The 19,637-nt window shown below is 35.0% G+C and overlaps 1 protein-coding gene across 5 annotated transcripts in view; it reads left to right on the top strand.

The window, feature by feature from the left end:
- LOC136850746 (ETS domain-containing protein Elk-3-like) overlaps window positions 1–19,637 on the top strand; it is a 266,856-nt gene that overhangs the window by 138,243 nt on the left and 108,976 nt on the right. The window contains exon 1 of one of the 5 annotated variants that reach the window (XM_067124687.1): window positions 1,771–1,830. The exons of 3 other annotated variants lie outside the window; for them this stretch is intronic. The gene's annotated coding sequence lies outside the window, so the exon portion shown is untranslated. Of the gene's footprint in view, window positions 1–1,770; window positions 1,831–16,180; window positions 16,473–19,637 lie in introns of those variants that run through there. One more of the 5 variants, XM_067124686.1, reaches the window with a different exon arrangement.

Here is a 19,637-nt window from a genome sequence, read left to right as displayed (position 1 = left end):
CTTCCCTTTTTGTTTTTCCTCCCTTCCCTTCCTCTCCTCATTCCTCTCATCTTCCCTATGCGAGATATCACGCAGGGCATTCCATTCTTCCTCCCCGTGACTCATTGTAAGTCGTATCCTACAAGTCCTACGGCTGTAATCCTGCGTCTCCTGTGTCCCAGAAGAAGGATTAGGGGACAGTTGTGGCGCTTTCAATCTGGGGGAGACGAAAGATGAAGCCAGTGAGGTGGAGGATTGTTGGTGTTGGAGGAAGATTGTTGTTGGCGGAAGGGAAGAATTAATTGTTGGCCAAGGAGGAAGATTATATTCGGTGGACAAGGAGGAGGAGGAGGAGTGTTGGTGTTGGGGAAGATTGTTTTTCGCGGAAGGGGAGAATTAATTGTTGGCCAAGGAGGAATATATTCGGTCGACAAGGAGGAGGAGGAGTGTTGGTGTTGGGGAAGATTGTTTTTCGCGGAAGGGGAGAATTAATTGTTGGCCAAGGAGGAAGATTGTATTCGGTGGAGAAGGAGGAGGGAGATTGTTGGAGGAGGAGGAGGGGATGGATGGTTGAAGGAAGGAGAAGGATTGTTTGAAGAGGAAGGAAATTGTTGGAGGAGGAGGAGGAGGAGATGGGTTGTTGAAGGAAGAAGAAAGAAAAGTGTAAGAACAGGAAGGAAATTAATTGTTGGCGGAAAGGAACCTTGATTTATGGCAAATGAGAACAATGGATTGTGGATAGAAGCGGATGGAAACAGTGTGAAGATGGATAATGGACTGGGGCGAACAGTGAATAATCAAAATGGAGGATAGAGAGAGAGAGAGAGAGAGAGAGAGAGAGAGAGAGAGAGAGAGAGTCCTTTGTCAATAGCAAAGGATTTCTTTTATTGACGGAAGGATTCTCGTCGCAAATCCTTTTTATGCTTTATTCTTTTATGAGAACTTAAGTCACAAGGAGGTCCCGCAAACAGTGGCGCCATTATGTGACGTCATCACCTAGACCAAAACAATGACGTCACTCCAAAAACACATTTCGTAGAGACTTCTGGTGTTGATTGGTCCTCTCGAATTTCACTTATTTATATCTCGCCAAGTAATTGTCTTTCGCTCTCTGACCCCATCTCGGGTTGTTACTGATAACTTGCGAGGTTTCATGTGCTCCTCAGCGCGCGCACACACACACACACGCAAATCTGGTCTGGCTTGACACAAATATAGGATTATCTCAGCTAGTATCAAGATGAGTCAGTCGGTCCGGCCACTATGTTCTCCATATGATTTTTACTTAGAAATCTTTACAGATTTTTTTTTTTCTGTATATTAGTTCGATGACCTTGGTTGTTTGATGCATGATTCCTCCCTTCTTATTTTTCCTTCTTACCAATAAACTTTAAATAGGCGAATGATTTTATATTTATATAAACTTAACAACAGGACCTAATTTAAACAGTATGGTATCTAATGGAGATTTTTTACGGCTGCCGGACGATGAGGACAGATAGTCCTGGAAAGCTTGTAAAATTTTTTTGTAATAAAAATCTCCGTTATATACCATCCTTTTTAAATGAGGTCCTGTTATTAATTGTAAGGACGCACAAAACAATTGTGCAAGCGATCAAGTTTAATAAATATATATATATATATATATATATATATATATATATATATATATATATATATATATATGTGTGTGTGTGTGTGTGTGTGTGTGTGTGTGTGTGTGTGTGTGTGTGTGTACTTATATACTGTCTAAACAGCTTGATTTAAAATGCCATTCTTCTTTCTCTTTCAGGTACGTGAATGACGTTCGTACCCTGGAGTTTCAGTGTAATTTGGCAACCACTTTGAGAGGTAAGTATTTTCATGTAGGACTTCAGTGTACCTGAAGAACTTATCTCCTTGGTAGATTTGCCGGCTCATAATTTCATGATGTACTAGCGTCGCTTGCACCAGACGGCTAGGGTTTGGAACAAGTTTTGCAGAGTTTGTAGTTGTAAAAAAGCGGGATGTAGAGGGGAAGATAGCCGTTTCTACACATGCACAAATTTATATAAATAAATAAATAAATAAATAAGTATATGTATATATATACACGCACACACACATACATACATATACAGTATATAGGTGTGTATGTGTGTCTGTGTCTGTCTATGAAGGAAAACTGTTGAACTCTGGATATATTTTGTATTTTGTAGAATCTCTCTTAGCATTTTTTTTTTTTATTAAGGGCCAATGCTTATTTGGTCAGTATTCATATCATGGGAACAATATGTAAAACATATCGGAGAGACTTATCGTGACATGCAATTTACCACATGTTAATATTTACTAAAAAAAAAAAAAAAAGCATAATACCATCGCATATAAAAAGACCCACATGCTCCTTGTTTAATTGTGTCATTATTTGTATATTAAACATAAAACCCGAAAACAAGCTCGTAGTTGGTACTGTAACCAATGTAGAAGACTATTATCGCAAATGCACATGCAAATGTATTAGTATATTATAATGTAAATTCAGAGCGGTCATAAATATAACTCAATTTCCAAGTGTAGAAAACGGCTGTCTGCGAGCATTCAATTTGTTGTTGTGTCACCATTTTTGATGAAGGAATCATTGTAAAGAGGAGGAAACTATGCCTCCTTTTTCAGATATAGATTATATATATATATATATATATATATATATATATATATATATATATATATATATATATATATATATATATATATATATATATATATATATATATATAATATATATATATAGAAAGCACACGCACCCGCAAACACAACAATCAGATATTAATAACCGCTCTGGCGAAGAACAAAGCGATGGTGGTTATTTTTTTACGCTTTCTTTTCCTCCATTAATAATCGTCGTCAACGTGGCCTTCATCTTTTTTTATTCTTTATTTATTTTTTAATTTGGTGGCGTGGCTTTGATTGTGTACATGTGTCCAAATCTGAGGTACTGCACTAATAAACAAAGCCTTGGGAAAACACGGGCACGCCAGCTTAGGTCATTTCCTTGGAATGCATTGCTCCCTCCTGATGAAGTGTCGACCTTATTTTGAGTCTTTCTGGTTTTTTGTTGTGCTTACTCCTTATTATTATTATTATTATTATTATTATTATTATTATTATTATTATTATTATTAGTAGTAGTAGTAGTAGTAGTAGTAGTAGTAGTAGTTGTGGTAATAGTAGTAGTAGTACAAATTGGTATCCTCAGGTTAAAATTCATAGTGATTTTTGTTGTTATTGTTTTGTCCTTCTTCTTCTTCTTCTTCTTCTTCTTATTATTATTATTATTATTATTAGTAGTAGTAGTAGTAGTAGCAGTAGAAGTAGTAGTAGTAGTAGTAACAACAGTAGTAGTGGTAGCAGTAGTAGTAGTACAAATTGATATCCTCAATTTAAAATTCATATTGAATTCTGTTATCGTTTTTCCTTTTCCTTCGTCTTCTTCTTCTTCTTCGTATTATTATTATTATTATTATTATTATTATTATTATTATTATTATTATTAGTGGTAGTAGTAGTAGTAGAAGTAGTAGTAGTAGTAGCAGTAGCAGCAGCAGCAGCAGTAGTAGTAATACAAATTGATATCCTCAATTTGAAATCATATTGATTCTTGTTGTTATCGTTTTTCCTTCTCCTTCTTTTTCTTCCTCATCTTTTTATTCTTTATTATTATTATTATTATTATTATTATTATTATTATTATTATTATTATTATTATTATTATTATTATTATTATGTGATACGGGAATCATTTAAACTTTCAAATGCCATTGTCCTATATAAACTCTAAGCCTCCCGCCAGTTCTCACTTATTTTCAACAAACCAGCAAAACGTATTAATATCGGGTTTGTTTATAAACCTGATCCCATTTATACCACGTTATATTAGGGGGGGCTCTCTTATTTTTAAGTTCGTGCCCTGCGTGTTTCCATCTCTCCCTCTCTCTCTCTCTCACACACACACTCTCTCTCTCTCTTTACCCAGGTGTGGCACAGTGCCTGTGGCTATGAGTCAGCCCAGTGCCTCGTCACCCTTGGCACTGTCGCAGGTATTTTGCCTCTAGTAGTGCCACGGCTATTAAAGAACCGCCCCTGGGCCCTCCGCTACCCGCCTCCTTCAATCGTAGGTCACTCCCACGTGTGTTTTGTGTGTGTGTGTGTGTGAGAGAGAGAGAGAGAGAGAGAGACTGTGAGAGTATGTTTGTGTTTCAGGATCTTTGCCCCCCGCCCCCCACCCCATCTCTCTTTCTCTCTGTTAGTCGTAGGGCACTCTCACGTGTGTTTGTGCGTGCGTTTGTGTGTGTGTGTTTGTGAGAGAGAGAGAGATTGTGTGATTAAGTCCTTGTGTATCGGGATCTTTATCTCTTCCCCCCCAACCCCACCTTCTCTCTCTCTCTCTCTCTCTCTCTCATAGGTTACTCTATCTCTCTCATAGGTTACTCTATGTGTGTGTCAGTATATGTTTGTGTCTCAGGATCTTTATCTTATCCCCCAACCCCTTCTCTCTCTCTCTCTCTCTCTCTCTCTCTCTCTCTCTCTCTCTCTCTCTCTCTCTCTCTCTCATAGGTTACTCTATGTGTGTGTGAGTATATGTTTGTGTCACGGGATCTTTATCTCTTCCCCCAACTCTCTCTCTCTCTCTCTCTCTCTCTCTCTCTCTCTCTCTCTCTCTCTCTCTGTTTATCAGTGTATCACGAGCATTATCGATGGGCCGATCAAAGCGCCACAGAGGAAGTCTCTTTGATCCCAGAGCGTCGAGTTTTTTTTATAGGAAGCATAAAGATTTTATTGGGGATTTTTCTCCAACATTAACGCACATTTCTGGGATTTTTGCCTCTCCTGCTGCTCATAATAATAATCATTCTCCTCAGCATTAACGGCTCTATTTATAGGCCTGATTTATAGGGTTTTTGCCCTTCTTGATACCATTTTAGAGTCCAGTGTAGTAATGGCGTGTACAGGAACATTGTAACACTTCTGTGTAGAAGGAAATTAGTGCCGGGATGTATAAATACAAGTTTAACACTAGGGAGAATGGACATAGTTTTATGCCATTATGTCCATAAACAAGTTTAGTTTGAGGATATATAGAAACTATTTAAGCACTAAGATGTATATTAAAAGATTGGCACTAGGACGTATGTAAATAAGTTCAGCGCTGGAATATACAGAAACAATCTTCCTCCAAATAAAAACAAATAAAAAATGCGCCGAAATTTCTTCGGCGCAGTCGAGTTTTCTGTACAGCGTATAATGCTTTATGAAACCCTCAGCCACGGCCCATGAAACGCTCAGCCGCGGCCCATGAAACTTTCACCCACGGCCTGCCAGATACACGATCATGGTATGTTTGATGATTGGAGGGTGGATGATCAACATTCCCATTTGCAGCCCTCTAGCCTCAGTAGTTTTTACAGTAAGATCTGAGGGCGGACGGACAGACAAAAGCCATCCCAATAGTTTTCTTTTAGAGAAAACTACAAACAAAGTTGTAGCGCACGGATTAGCACGAATAATTTACCAAGAGGGAGCGCAGGAATAAAGTTTGCACGACCTTGTACGAAAATAATTTTAGCAGCTGGATAAATTGGAAGAAAATAGCACTAACATGTGCAGAAGGAGTTTAACACTTGTGTACGGGAGAATTTACCACAAGCACATTGTACAGAAATGGTTGAGTGCTGAGATGAATTGAAAGAATTTGTTAAGGGGATGTACAACATTAGCTTGACTCTAGATTTTCCGTATAAAGTTTTTTGAAGGATTTAGAGTATAATAATTATACGATTGGTTTTGAAAAAACATTGGTCATTTTAGCAAAAAAAAAAAAAAAATACGGGAAATATTTTTCCATAACAGTGAAGCACAAGTGTATCAAATAATAGTTTAGCAGTTTACTAAAGGGAGTCACAAATTATTATTATTATTATTATTATTATTATTATTATTATTATTATTATTATTATTATTATTACACATGGATGAACAGAAAAAATTATCACTAGATTCCACTAAAAAAGTTTAGCAAAAGCAAACACAAAAATTAATGATCATTATGAAGTACAGAACATTATAGTACAGAACAAAAGGGTCTATTGCTACAATGTACAGAAATAAGCTACGCACTAGAATGTACAGATAAGAAAGCTGCGCATAAAGACGCGCAAAAACATTAATTTCTCGGAACATTTGAAAGATGGAATCCTTCTTCCTCACAAAAGAGAAGTATTTCTTTCGGAAGGAGACTCTGGCAGAGAAAGATCAATCAGAGCCGACATGAGATAGCTTCCTCTCCATGAAGAAGCAACGCAAAGTTTGGCTTTTATCCAGCTTTATTATTTATGTCATTGTTTTGTTTTTATTTTATACTTGGTCTTGGGTGGATTTTAATGTTTGTGTGTTCATTATTTTTCCCATTTGATGCTTTTGGAATTTTTTATTGTTAGGGTTTTTTTTTTTCGATTAATATATTAAAGAAGTTAAAGACGTAACTAATGCAGCTTTCACACTAGCGAAGACAAAAGGCTGTTTTCATGGAAAATTTGTTTACTACTACTACTACTACTACTACTACTGCTACTACTACTACTACTACTACTACTACTACTACTACTACTACTACTACTAATAATAATAATAATAATAATAATAATAATAATAATAAAATATAGGCACAATACATTAAAAAAAAAATGAGAGGAACAAATCCAGAGTTCTGTATAGTATATTTATTTTAAAATACATTTGTACCCCAAAAATAAATCTATTTACTCAGAGTACTTTGAGTATTTTTTTAATGACAATGATAATAATAATAAAAAAATTATAGATTTATTTTAAAATATATTTGTACCCGTACGTAACTGTGGATTTGTTTTTCCATTTCAAGACTCATGAGTATTCCTTAAAATTAATAATAATAATAATAATTTTAATAATAATGATAATTATAAAATTTATTTATTTTAAAAATATTTGTACCATAAATAACTGTGGATATGTTTCTCCATTTCAAGACTCATGGTAATATGAGTATTTTAATAATAATAATAATAATAATAATAATAATAATAAAAATTATTTATTTTTAAATATATATTATTATTATTATCATGGTATTATTATTATAATAATAATAATTTAATTTTTAAATATATTTGTAACCATACATAACAACTGGATTTGTTTCTCCTTTTCAAGACTCGTGATACTTTGACCAATAATAATTAATTAATAATAATAATAATAATAATATAAGTAATAATAATAATAATATAAAATTATAGATTTATTTTACACAACTGGATTTGTTTCTCCATATATATACTACGGGTATTGACCAATAATTAATAATAATAATAATAATAATAATAATAATAATAATAATAATAATGTAATTTATTTCTCCATTTCAAGACTGGATTTGTTTCTCCATTTCGAGATTCGTGCTACTACGGGTATTGACTAATAATAATAATAATAATAATAATAATAGTAATAATAATAATAATACCAGCCTCTAGCTCTACCACAATACTTGAGAGAATAAACTATGCACATTTGTAGGGTTTATGCATCCACAGGCGTCAGTCGTAATGAAAAGAGGAAGTTGGTTAAGTTCTTGGCAAGGTGCCATGTGTTGCCCTCTAGTGAGTGTTTATGGCAAACCGTGAGGTTTATTGCAAACCCAACAGGCAGTGTTCAACCGGCCTCTCTCTCTCTCTCTCTCTCTCTCTCTCTCTCTCTCTCTCTCTCTCATTATGTACAGGCCTGTCGCCTTTGTCATTGGCCTGGCCTCAAAAGAGAGAGAGAGAGAGAGTGTGTGTGTATATATATATATATATATATATATATATATATATATATATATATATATATATATATATATATATTATATATATATATTGCACTTTTATTTATATTTGCTTGCACTTTATAATATATTTTTATACATGCAGCCATATATATATATATATATATATATATATATATATATATATATATATATATATATGTACATATATATACATATATGGTTACATAATGGTTGTATGTATAAGGAAAACCAAAGAGAAGTGCAAGCAAATAATATAAGTAAATAACGACATATAAGGGGAAGCAAAGAATAAAGAATCATGAGGTACAAAGAATTTACTTACCAGACATGAAGCTTATAGATACATAAAATAACGACGAAATGACCAGATACCAGGAGGATATGAAGACCAGGACTTAGGACCTGGGAGTGGTATAAGCCCTCAACAGAGCTCACTTTCACCGCCATAGATCTCTTTAGGAGATTACCATCTTCATACAGTCAGAAGGGGGAGTTGGCAGTGAAAGTAAAAGAGTGGACAGTGGTGGACCTCCCAAAAGTAATATAATTATGTAGATCTTAATACGTTAATATAAAGTGAAGTGCAAGTATAAATTCGAATTCTTACTTGATTGCAACTTATTACCTACAGCCTTATTTAGGTACAGTATTGTAGCAAAGCTTCCACGTTTTAAATACCGTAGGCATAAATAAGTAACAGATTTTATTCCCGTTCAGAACTAAATTTGCTAATCGGAATTGCTTTCGTATCAGTATATATAATATTATACATATATATATGTATATATATTTATATGTATATATATTATGTATATTATATATATATATATATTTATATGTATATATATTATGTATATTATATATATATATTTTATATATATTTTATATACATTTATATATATATATATATATATATATATATATATATATATATATATATATATATATCAGCACGTTCAAATAGACACTACGCAAGCGCATTCAATCATGCACCTTGCGGATTAATGCTTACAATATTTAGGCACTGTGTGTATATATAATATTATGTCGTAGTGTGAATACATTGAACGCATCCTTACACTTTGTTCTTATCAGGATTTTAATATATTTAAAGTCGTCATATGAAAAGGCCAATGTTTGCTGTGAAATGAAGCTTGAGTGTAAAAGTCTCCTCCTCCTCCTCCTCCTCCTCCTCCTCCTCCTCCTCTCGCTTTTTTCCTCTCCTTTTTATTTGGAGAGAGATTAGAGACTGGCAGAAATATGTCGAGTCCACGCTTGGGTTCCTAAAGACATCATTTTCGTATTTGCAGAAGCTGTTTTGAAAGTAGTGCAGTACCGCCCCGCTAGCAATAGATTACATTTGTACGTCGGTTGAGAGAGAGAGAGAGAGAGAGAGAGAGAGAGAGAGAGAGAGAGAGAGAGAGAGAGAGAGTGTGTGTGTGTGTGTGTGTGTGTGTGTGTGTGTGTGTGTTACATTAGCAGAGAGTTTTCTGTCGATTTGATTTTATATTTGCTTGATAATTGGCTTTTACCTAACTGTGAATTATATATATATATATATATATATATATATATATATATATATATATATATATATATATATATATATGTATATATATTACATATATATTACATATATGTATATGTATATATTATATAAATTTCTGACTCACATCGGGACCGAACCCCGGTCTTTCAAATAAGAGTCCGGTGTGTTAGCAATTCATCCAAGGTGTGGATGAATTGCTAACGCCCTGGACTCTCACCTGAAACACTTGGGTTCTGTCCCGATGTGAGTCAGAAATTTATTACTGAAACACATTCCCATGTGTTCATTTCAAAACACACACACACACACACACACACACACACACATATATATATATATATGACTATTTATCACATCACCGTGATTCATATACAATCAGAAAGCTACAAACGTCCTTTAATATCCAATTCACTCTACCTCGGAAATAATATATTTTCATATATGTTACCGAAGGGGAATTTTTTGTTGATAATAAGTCCACCGTCCCGTGGGATCGAACCAGCGACGGACGAGGAATCAGGACTACAGTGACGCACTAACGAAATCGGCCACAAGAGGTAGAGTGAATTGGATATTAAAGGACGTTTGTAGCTTTCTGATTGTATATATATATATATATATATATATATATATATATATATATATATATATATATATATATATATATATATATATATATACACCAAAAGTATTCTCATTCTTATCTCATTATTTACAATATGTAAAATTACTGTCATTACCTTTTTATCCGGTGTCTCATGTTACAAGTTTACAAGTAGCACTCTAGTTTTTGCCCGTTTAGATTAGGTTGTGGATCTGATAGTTAGTCCCTTCTCTCTCTCTCTCTCTCTCTCTCTCTCTCTCTCTCTCTCTCTCTCTCTCTCTCTCTCTCTCTCTCTCTCTCTCTCTCTATGACTTGCGTAAGAAAATGTTGTGCTAACAAGAGAATAAAATTCTATTATTATTTTTTTATTTAGAATAATTTATAATGGGTTTTTAACTTAACTGGACCTATCATATAAGAAAGACGAAAAAATTCAGTTTGCAGCGTAACTAGTCTTATGCCAATTCCCTCGAAACAAAGGAAATTGACACAATGTCTCCGTTGCTACGCGTGGGAGGCGTCGTTGGAGTTAGTATGGAGACCCGGAAGTCCGCATTTTTACGCCTTTTGCGTATACCTGATTGCAGATGCAATTTTGTTTACATAGATGGATTATATTCGATTGTCTTTGCTTAGAAAGACTGTATTCGATTGTCTTTGCTTAGAAAGATTATATTCGATTGTCTTTGCTTAGAAAGATTATATTCGATAGTCTTTCCTTAGAAAGATTGTATTCAATTGTCTTTGCTGTGACTAAGACACATCATAGTTGGTTGCATGAGAAAATAAATCTTGATTGCACATGCTTTCGTGGCTGTGTGAATACGCTCGTTTTAACTCACGTTATCTTAATTAAAGCATTGTCGCAGAGAAAGTTTTTTTCCTTGCATTTGCATCTTTGAGCGTCTTGCCGCAGACCTTTGAACCTAGCAACGTTATTGAATGTTCTTGCTTAAACCGCATGACTTTCACGAAACAGGTAAAATCAGTCTACATTATCATACAGGTGTTTGTTACTGAAGACACTTTTCGGCGAGAAATGTATATATATATATATATATATATATATATATATATATATATATATATATATATATATATATATATATATATATATATATATATATATATATATATATACATATATATATATATACATAATATATGTATATATATATATATATATATATATATATATATATATATATATATAATCAGAAAGCTACAAACGTCCTTTAATATCCAATTCACTCTACCTCGGAAGTAATATATTTTCATATATGTTACCGAAGAGGAATTTTAGGTGATAATAAGTCCACCGTCCCGTGGGATCGAACCAGCGACGGACAGGGGAATCAGGACTACAGTGACACACTAACCAGTGTGAATTTTTAGGTGATAATAAGTCCACCGTCCCGTGGGATCGAACCAGCGACGGACAGGGGAATCAGGACTACAGTGACACATAACCAGTCCCTTCGGTAACATATGAAAATATATTATATATATTGGATATTAAAGGATAGCTTTCTGATTGTATATGAATCACGGTGATGTGATAAATAGTCATATATATATATATATATATATATATATATATATATATATATATATATATATATATAATTCCCAGATAGATCAAATGCAAAATACATAGCAAACGATGGAAAATTCTTTGCTAATTTAACTCTCTCTCTCTCTCTCTCTCTCTCTCTCTCTCTCTCTAAACCGTCGTATTGAGGCCCAGTGTGTGTATTTTAATGTGCTAATGGGCAGGGCCGATGGATATGCGACGTGTTGGTGAGACAGGACGCGCTTAGTAAACACACACACACACAATCGTCGTCACCAGGAAGTGAGACAAGTCGGCGGCTGTCGCTTTAGTCGCTATGGGAGTCAAGGAGGTTTGGTGATTGATGGGAGGTTCTCGGAATGAGTCGTTCTGGTGGAAAAAGAGGTTCTCGAGGTTCTTCGGCTCTGCTGGGGGTTAATGCTTCTCAGAAATGCAGTTTCCAAGGAAGGTAGCGAAGGGATGAGAAGAGTTGAAGGGCGAGTTCTTTTGCTGGAGTTAAAATAAGTTAATTCGACTAATGTCAGGAAATAGTTAGGATTTATCATTATGGTTAGTACTATTGTTAGAATCATGTTTGCGTTTCGAAACTTAATAATTTTACCTGATGCGTTTAAACCGCCGAGTAAAATGGAGTTGCTTATGGGATTTGGATGCAGGAAATAGTTAAGATCCATTGTGGTAATTAGTGAGATTATTAGAATCATGTGATGGTTTCGAAGCTTAATCACTTTACCCGATGTGATCAAGCAAGGTCTAAAGAGAAAGTATGCAGTTTCTGACAGTCGATAAAAGTGCAGTTGCCTAGGGAATTTGGATACAAACTTCGTATGTGAATTCGACTAAATGCAATGGCCAGCCCTATGAGAGCTGTTAATCAGCTCAGTAGTCTGGTTAAACTATTTTAATAATAATAATAATCGACTGACTGCAATAAATATATAATTAGTATTGTTATGTGAACAATTTTTTGGAAGCCTAATAATTTTACCCGATGTGTTTGACATTCGAGAAATTATATATACAGTTTCTTAGAGAATTTGGATACAAACTTGTTCGTGTGCTGATATGTTTAAAATAAAAAAAAAAATCTGTGTGGGAAAAAATAGTTCAGTCTAACTCCGGCTAAACTGAAATATACGGAAGCCCACTTAACTGAGCACATACGAACTTGGCAACATGAAAGCTAGCTTTGGAACCACTTTTATTAGGGCTAAACATTCAGTATTATTCTTGGAAGAATGAAGTACATAATAATTTTCCTGGTGCGCGGGTCCTTGCATGTATCAAGCGGAGGAGGAAATAAATTCAGGGTACACAGTTTCGACTTAACCAAGCACGTGTTTAAGCGTTCACGCACACTTCAGCCAACTCAAATTCCGTAGGATCATAGACAGCTGTAATGTTACCAGAATCTCCGGTCCCAGAGCTCGCTGCCAATGTGTATTGGTCATCTTGCAACGACGACGAACAGAATGTATGGAAATAATGACCTCGTGTAAAGCTTAAGACTGATGGTGTTTTAGATGTCTGTTTTTGACTGCTTCATAGCTAAGGTGCCCTTTTTGTCAGAAATAATAATTTAATTCGATCACATTATACTGTACATAGGTTGATTAATATCGGACCATTATTTGTCAATAGCATATTTCCGCATATTTTTAAGACTGTCACATTATCCTTTCAACATTTCTCCCTTTTATATATATCGTATATATTATTATATAATTATAGCATAGAAAACATGGCAGATTTCATTTTCAAAACTAAGGGAGTGCCATTTTTTCCACTTGAGTCCCTGCCCTTCTGAAATCTGTGCACGCTCCTGGTGACTGGAACAGCAAGCGTAGATTGTAGTCTTCTCAGAGGGTCATTACCTAGAACAGAGTACTGGTCTCTGTTGGTCTGAGTCCGAAGTCCACACCAGGCTTCCTAATCCCTTTCACGTCAGACCACAAAGGCCCGTGCTGGCATAAGCCAGCTGAATCTAGACCAACTACCCAAAAGATGAGTACCGTTCAGAGGCAGCGCAGTTACTCAGAAATACTTATAACGTCTGAGCCATTTTGTCGACTTATGGGAACTGACTTTGCAGGTTTACAGAATATTGACAGATAAGGAACAGCTTTTGAATTTTAACGAATAATAATATATAGAGGATAAGCCAACTTTGCCCAAGTCAGTGCTAAATTCCTAGTGTATCTCCGTGGATGACAAAAATAAAACAATTTGCAGTTCACTCCTTTTTGAGGTTTAGTCCCTGGAGACATACAGTATATACAGTGCACAATGTTTCTTGCATACACCCTAGTCGCCCCATTATTTGAGAAACTGATGATGATTGGTGGAATATATATATATATATATATATATATATATATATATATATATATATATACACACGTGTGTATGTGTGTCACAGTGTATGTATATATACATAAATATATAGCATGTATTATATAAAAGGTTACTTTCTCGATTTTCATCAGTTATGAAAAAAGAATTGAATATTCATATAGTGTAGAAGATAAACTGTATTCGATTTTGTTGGGGTATCATACTGAATACACGTGTTAAGTACATACACACACGAACGCACATACACATAACAAGTTTTTATAATTTTTTGTTTTACTGATTTTTTACTCTTGTACTTTCTGTCTGCGTGAATTTAATTTATTTTCATTTTTAGACATGAATTTAACATGGTAGATTCTTGACGTTCATTGCTAATGGGAAGAAATTTTTGCTACAAGTCGAAAAGATAGTTTAACCCGACCTTTGTAGCTTTCACATGCAATGATATGGCTTGATTGCATGGTTGATTAAAGTAGAAAATTCTTTCACGATGCACCTCAGTCGCAACAGGCATTTTGTAGGAGCGCTTGTTCCTTATCACTCTCTTGACATAAGGTCATTTCACTGTTATTGTTGTTACTGCTTCGAAGGCAGTCAACCCTGCAAGCAGTTAACAAAACAAGCCAGCTGATTAACAGATGACCCCTTAAGTGCAACATCATTTTACCCGTTGCTCAGCAATCCTTCTTCTGCGCAGCTTGTGCGTCAATGTTAAAACTTGCCCTGCCTGTTTGCAATAGCAGCAGCTTATTCGGCAAATCGTAAAATAACTGGCGCTCGCAAGGCGTCAGCTTGTTTCTCAGACGCATTTCGCGTTCTCTCTCTCTCTCCGTGCCTGAGTGGTCCTGGGTAAACTGCCTCGATGTATGATAGGACACACCCAGAATCGAATGCCCACAGTCTCCTGTGTACACAGGAACTCTCGACGAGCGATTTTCAAGGACGCAAGTGAAGCAGCAGGCAAATAGTATAACTTTGCAGGTGTGACGTTTTTGTGCCATCTCTCTCTCTCTCTCTCTCTCTCTCTCTCTCTCTCTCTCTCTCTCTCTCTCTCTCTCTCTCTCTATTAGGATATTGACCTACGAAGACCCCTCTCTCGCATCTTGAAGAAGGGTTTCAGAACCAAGGCCTCAGGTGTTTTAAAACAATTCTAATATGCTGGCAATGTTTACTCTCCATTAGCTCGTACTGCTTATTAAGGAGAGAGAGAGAGAGAGAGAGAGAGAGAGAGAGAGAGAGAGAGAGAGAGAGAGAGAGAGAGAGAGAGAGGTGAAGGGAGGGAAGCATTTGTGTGTGTGTGTGTGTGTGCGTGCGTGCGCGTTAGAGCATCTATTTCTAGCCCTTGGCATTCAATAGGGCGAGATATCTAGACGGGAAGCATCAAGCCTGTTGGTAAATTTGGCACTCTTATTCCTCGCGTCGTAAATTAGAAGGGAGGACGTAAATTGCTGTTAATGGCCTTTGTGTGTATATATAAGTTTACAAACTCCTCTCTCGCCCATGTTTTGTCTCCCCTCGCCTCTCTCTCCTATATCCTTGTAGCTTCCGAGATTGGTGTTGCTTTTGTTTCGTATTAGATGTATATTTGCCACTTCCATCGATGGTGCCCGTGCCAGCATTTCTCCTTTCTTATTCTTCTTCTTCTTCTTTGAAAATGGTATTCGTTGTCACCTGGAGGCAGGAATCTCATTAGATGAAAAGGCTCGAGTTGCCCAGAACGCGTGGGCATCAATTCGAGGATGCAAGGTTGCAGTGTAGTGTTTTATTTAAGGACCCAAGTATTCGAAGGCGTTTCACTGAAGATTTAAATGAAATAAAGCCTCACATCATATATGTTTTGTTCATTAATTATAGGAACCTTTATGTAAAATCTTGTTAACCTAGGTCATATTCCAGTCATAGATTCCGATCGTCCTATATGTTATAAATTAAAAGGTCTACACACCAAAGACCATGGTCAGCCTTGCTATGGCTGTTTAGTTGTGCACTCTACGCTAAATCTCAATTACTTTTTTGTATTGTTGACAGTTGGATCTCTGGGTGTACATTTTATGAATGTTATCGTTTCTAAATTGTAGGGCTGAAAGAATCATCATTTCTGATATAAATATATATATAAAAGAATTGCCAGTCCCGATAGTGTAGCAACAAACAAATGTTATAGCAAATTTATAAACTAAATAAAGTTGTACTTCTGTGATGTTAAAAACAATACGGGAGCAACGGCCGGAAATCCAAAAATGTTCTGCCAATGTTTACAGAATCGGTTTCTCCAAGATTCCGAGTCTTTTTCGGTTTTAGTTTGAGTTCGTGGCAGTAACGGATTTATTATTTACTGTATTTCTACTGTCCCTCCTGCAAGTAAAGCCAAATGTCTCAAAAGTGCCTCTGTTGATGTACTCATTTGCCATGCTTTGCAGTAGAGAAAATAAAAAGGATGAATTCACGTAATCCAAAACATAGGCCTAGTGTAGGCCATCCCCACTGCGTTCTCCTGGCAATGTTTAGAAAAGCCTTCACGTGAAAAAAAAAACAAGAAATCCAGGTAAGAATGTTTTCTTCTAAAACCGTTCGGTACATTTTTATCATTGCATTGAGTAAGAAGAGAGGAGTCAGCGACTGCCCCAACGTGCTCGAAGCTTTAGTCATAGGTAGAGAGAGAGAGAGGTTGTTGTTACTGGTGTCCCACGGTGGATTCGAGTCGGTTACCCAAGTGGCTTTGCTTTTTTTTTTATTTTTACAAATCAAAGTTATTGGATGTGGTTCTCTTTGCTGTATCATTTATACGTGTCGTTTAGAGATAGACGCCGGATAAGATTACAGCAGATGTGAACAGTAAGTCCAAGGTAGGCCAGGTTAAATGAGATCTACTCGTAGGGAGGGGAACCGCAGCGCGCTGCACGCTAGGTTAGTTTAGTGTAGGTTTGGTTATTATGTATCCATTGAACTGCTATTGCCATCACATTTTTGTAGGTAAACTCGAGACATTTATTAACTCCCCCCCCCATATTCCGTATGGAAAAAGACAAAATGACCAATACTAGATCACACTCGGTGTTGAATTGCTATTGCATTACCTCAGTATGTTGCAGTATATTTTCATTCCTTCACTACTTTTGCTATTATTTTATTTGGCGTCGTTTATATCGTATTTTTTTCCAAAACTCTTTCACATTGTATTATAACAAAATTATTTGTTTAAAGAAATGCCCTCCGGGCCTATTTAATGTCTGTTGACATTCATTTTTTTACCGCCTTTTATCTGCCATCCCTGGCAGGTTTCTTGGAGAGGATGCAATTTATGAAGCAAGTAGCATTTTCAGATTTATGTCAGAAGCAGGTCTTCTAGAAAAGCACCAATTTAACCGGTTACATTGAATTAACAATGGTTTTATCTGATTGTTTTGTTTGATCATTTATACGTAACGGAAATCATCGGTGTCAATGACCTGTGATGTCACGACGCCAGAGAACTTTAAATCAATCAATCAGTTGTTTGTAATGATCATAACCCATTCACCCCAGGTCTTCATTCTACAGCCCATGACTAGACCAATAACTATCTCTTACAGCCTTAGCTTTTTTTTTTTTTTTTTTTTTTGGCCACTGCAGTATCAACTAAGTAAGCTACACATCGACACGGGATCGTTCTTTAGTGGTGAGTGTGCACACACCTCTGTTAGGGGCTTGGCAGAGAGGGGGGGGCTGTGTTGGCTAGAGTTAGGTGGATGGCTTCTCACTTGGCGAGTGATTCCCACCAGGTAAAAAAAGAAAGGAAAAAAACGAGCATCAGTTTAGGAAGCACCAGATTTCCGGGCATACTCATCTCTTGAGTATCTCGGGCATCTCTGCCCGTCTTGGGCATCTTTAGAGGAGAATAAGAAGTGGCACTTGTGAAGTCCCTCCCCTTCCTCCTCCTTCTCCTCCCTCTTAAAAGTTCTCCTCCTTCTTACCTAACTTTTTTCTATCTTTTCATATTTTTGATATAACCTTCGGCTCACAAGGGCCATTTTTTCAGCAATGGGTTTAACGTTTTGTTTTCTTTATTCATTTGTGTATTCGGTGTGACATTTATTTTCCTAGTTTTGTTCTTGTCTTGTTAGTTTCTTCCTGTGCAAAATCATTTATAGTTAACATGGATATTTTGGCATGCTCTTTCAGGACGGAATTGGTTGAGTACCGCTCTTGAATAAACTTAAACAGTGTGTGTATTTATTTGAAAATTTGACATGACTTGAACAGTGGATATTAGTTTCAAAATTTGAACAGTGGGCACTTGTTTGAAAATTTAGTATGACGTGAATAGTAGGCATCTGTTTGAAAATTTGAACGGACTTGAACAGTGAGCACTTGTTTGAAAATTTGAATGAACGTGAACAAATAACTGATTTGTTTGAAAATTTGAACAAACGTGCCAACGTACATATGTTTGAAAAATGAAAAAGTGCCCTTTTGAAATTTTAAAATATCAAAGTCAGGGGTCAGCCGTTTCGACCGTTCCATAAGACCATTCAGCTCCAGAATGTGGAAGCCTCTCCATTCATCTGTATTTCAAGAAACATTCAAACATGCGGTCTTGACCGTCTCAGTCTCTGCGCCACAACAAAATCAAACTTTGACAATCATTACAGACTTCAGGCGTGAAGAAGAGGAGGCACCAAATTTGAACCAAGGACTTTGGGGCCAGGTTCTTAGGTATCTTGTAACCGTCAGCTGTACTTCTGCTTTTTTCATAAAGGTGAATAATGGAGGACTTTCATTTTACAGACATTTTTTTTTCTAAACTGCCCCTAAGAAATTTTATTAGATATGTCCGAGGAGGATAGGCCTTTTGTAGGCATCAGACTATACTTGTGTGTATATATATATATATATAATATATTATATATATATATACTATATGTGTATATATATATATATATATATATATATATATATATATATATATATATATATATATATATATATATATATATATATATATATATATATATATATATATATATATATATATATATATATATATATATAATCAGACTGTACCAGTTACATTTTAATTTTGCAAGTACAATAGTGTCCTAAAAATTATATATATATATATATGTATGTATGTATGTATATGTGTGTATATATATATATATATATATATATATATATATATATATATATATATATATATATATATATATATATATATATATATATATAATCAGACTGTACCAGGTACATTTTAATTTTGCAAGTACAATAGTGTTCTAAAAAAAATTATATATATATATGTATATATATATATATATATATATATATATATATATATATATATATATATATATATATATATATATATACGATATATATGTATGTATATATATATGTGTGTATGTTTGATTTTAAATCACGAAAAAGTAAAAAAAAAATGAGGATTATACGAACAAAGTTAGCCACGAAGGAAAAGAGAAACAATTTAGATGGTAAGTACTTTCGTCGTATTACCAAGAGTTGCTGTGACCATGTCCCGGTAATAAGAAGAAAGTACTTAGCATCTCAATTGTTTCAATTTTCCTTCGTGGATGTAACTTTGTTCATATATATATATATATATATATATATATATATATATATATATATATATATATATATAATTGCAAATTGCTTTAGGTGCATTTTAACTCAACAGGTACAATAGAGTCGGTAAACTCTATAGCTGATG

This window comes from Macrobrachium rosenbergii, chromosome 22 (assembly GCF_040412425.1).
Source record: "Macrobrachium rosenbergii isolate ZJJX-2024 chromosome 22, ASM4041242v1, whole genome shotgun sequence".
In the NCBI taxonomy this organism is placed as follows: domain Eukaryota; kingdom Metazoa; phylum Arthropoda; class Malacostraca; order Decapoda; family Palaemonidae; genus Macrobrachium; species Macrobrachium rosenbergii.
Note: the sequence above shows the minus strand (reverse complement) of the source record. Positions and strands in the feature narration are given on the sequence as shown.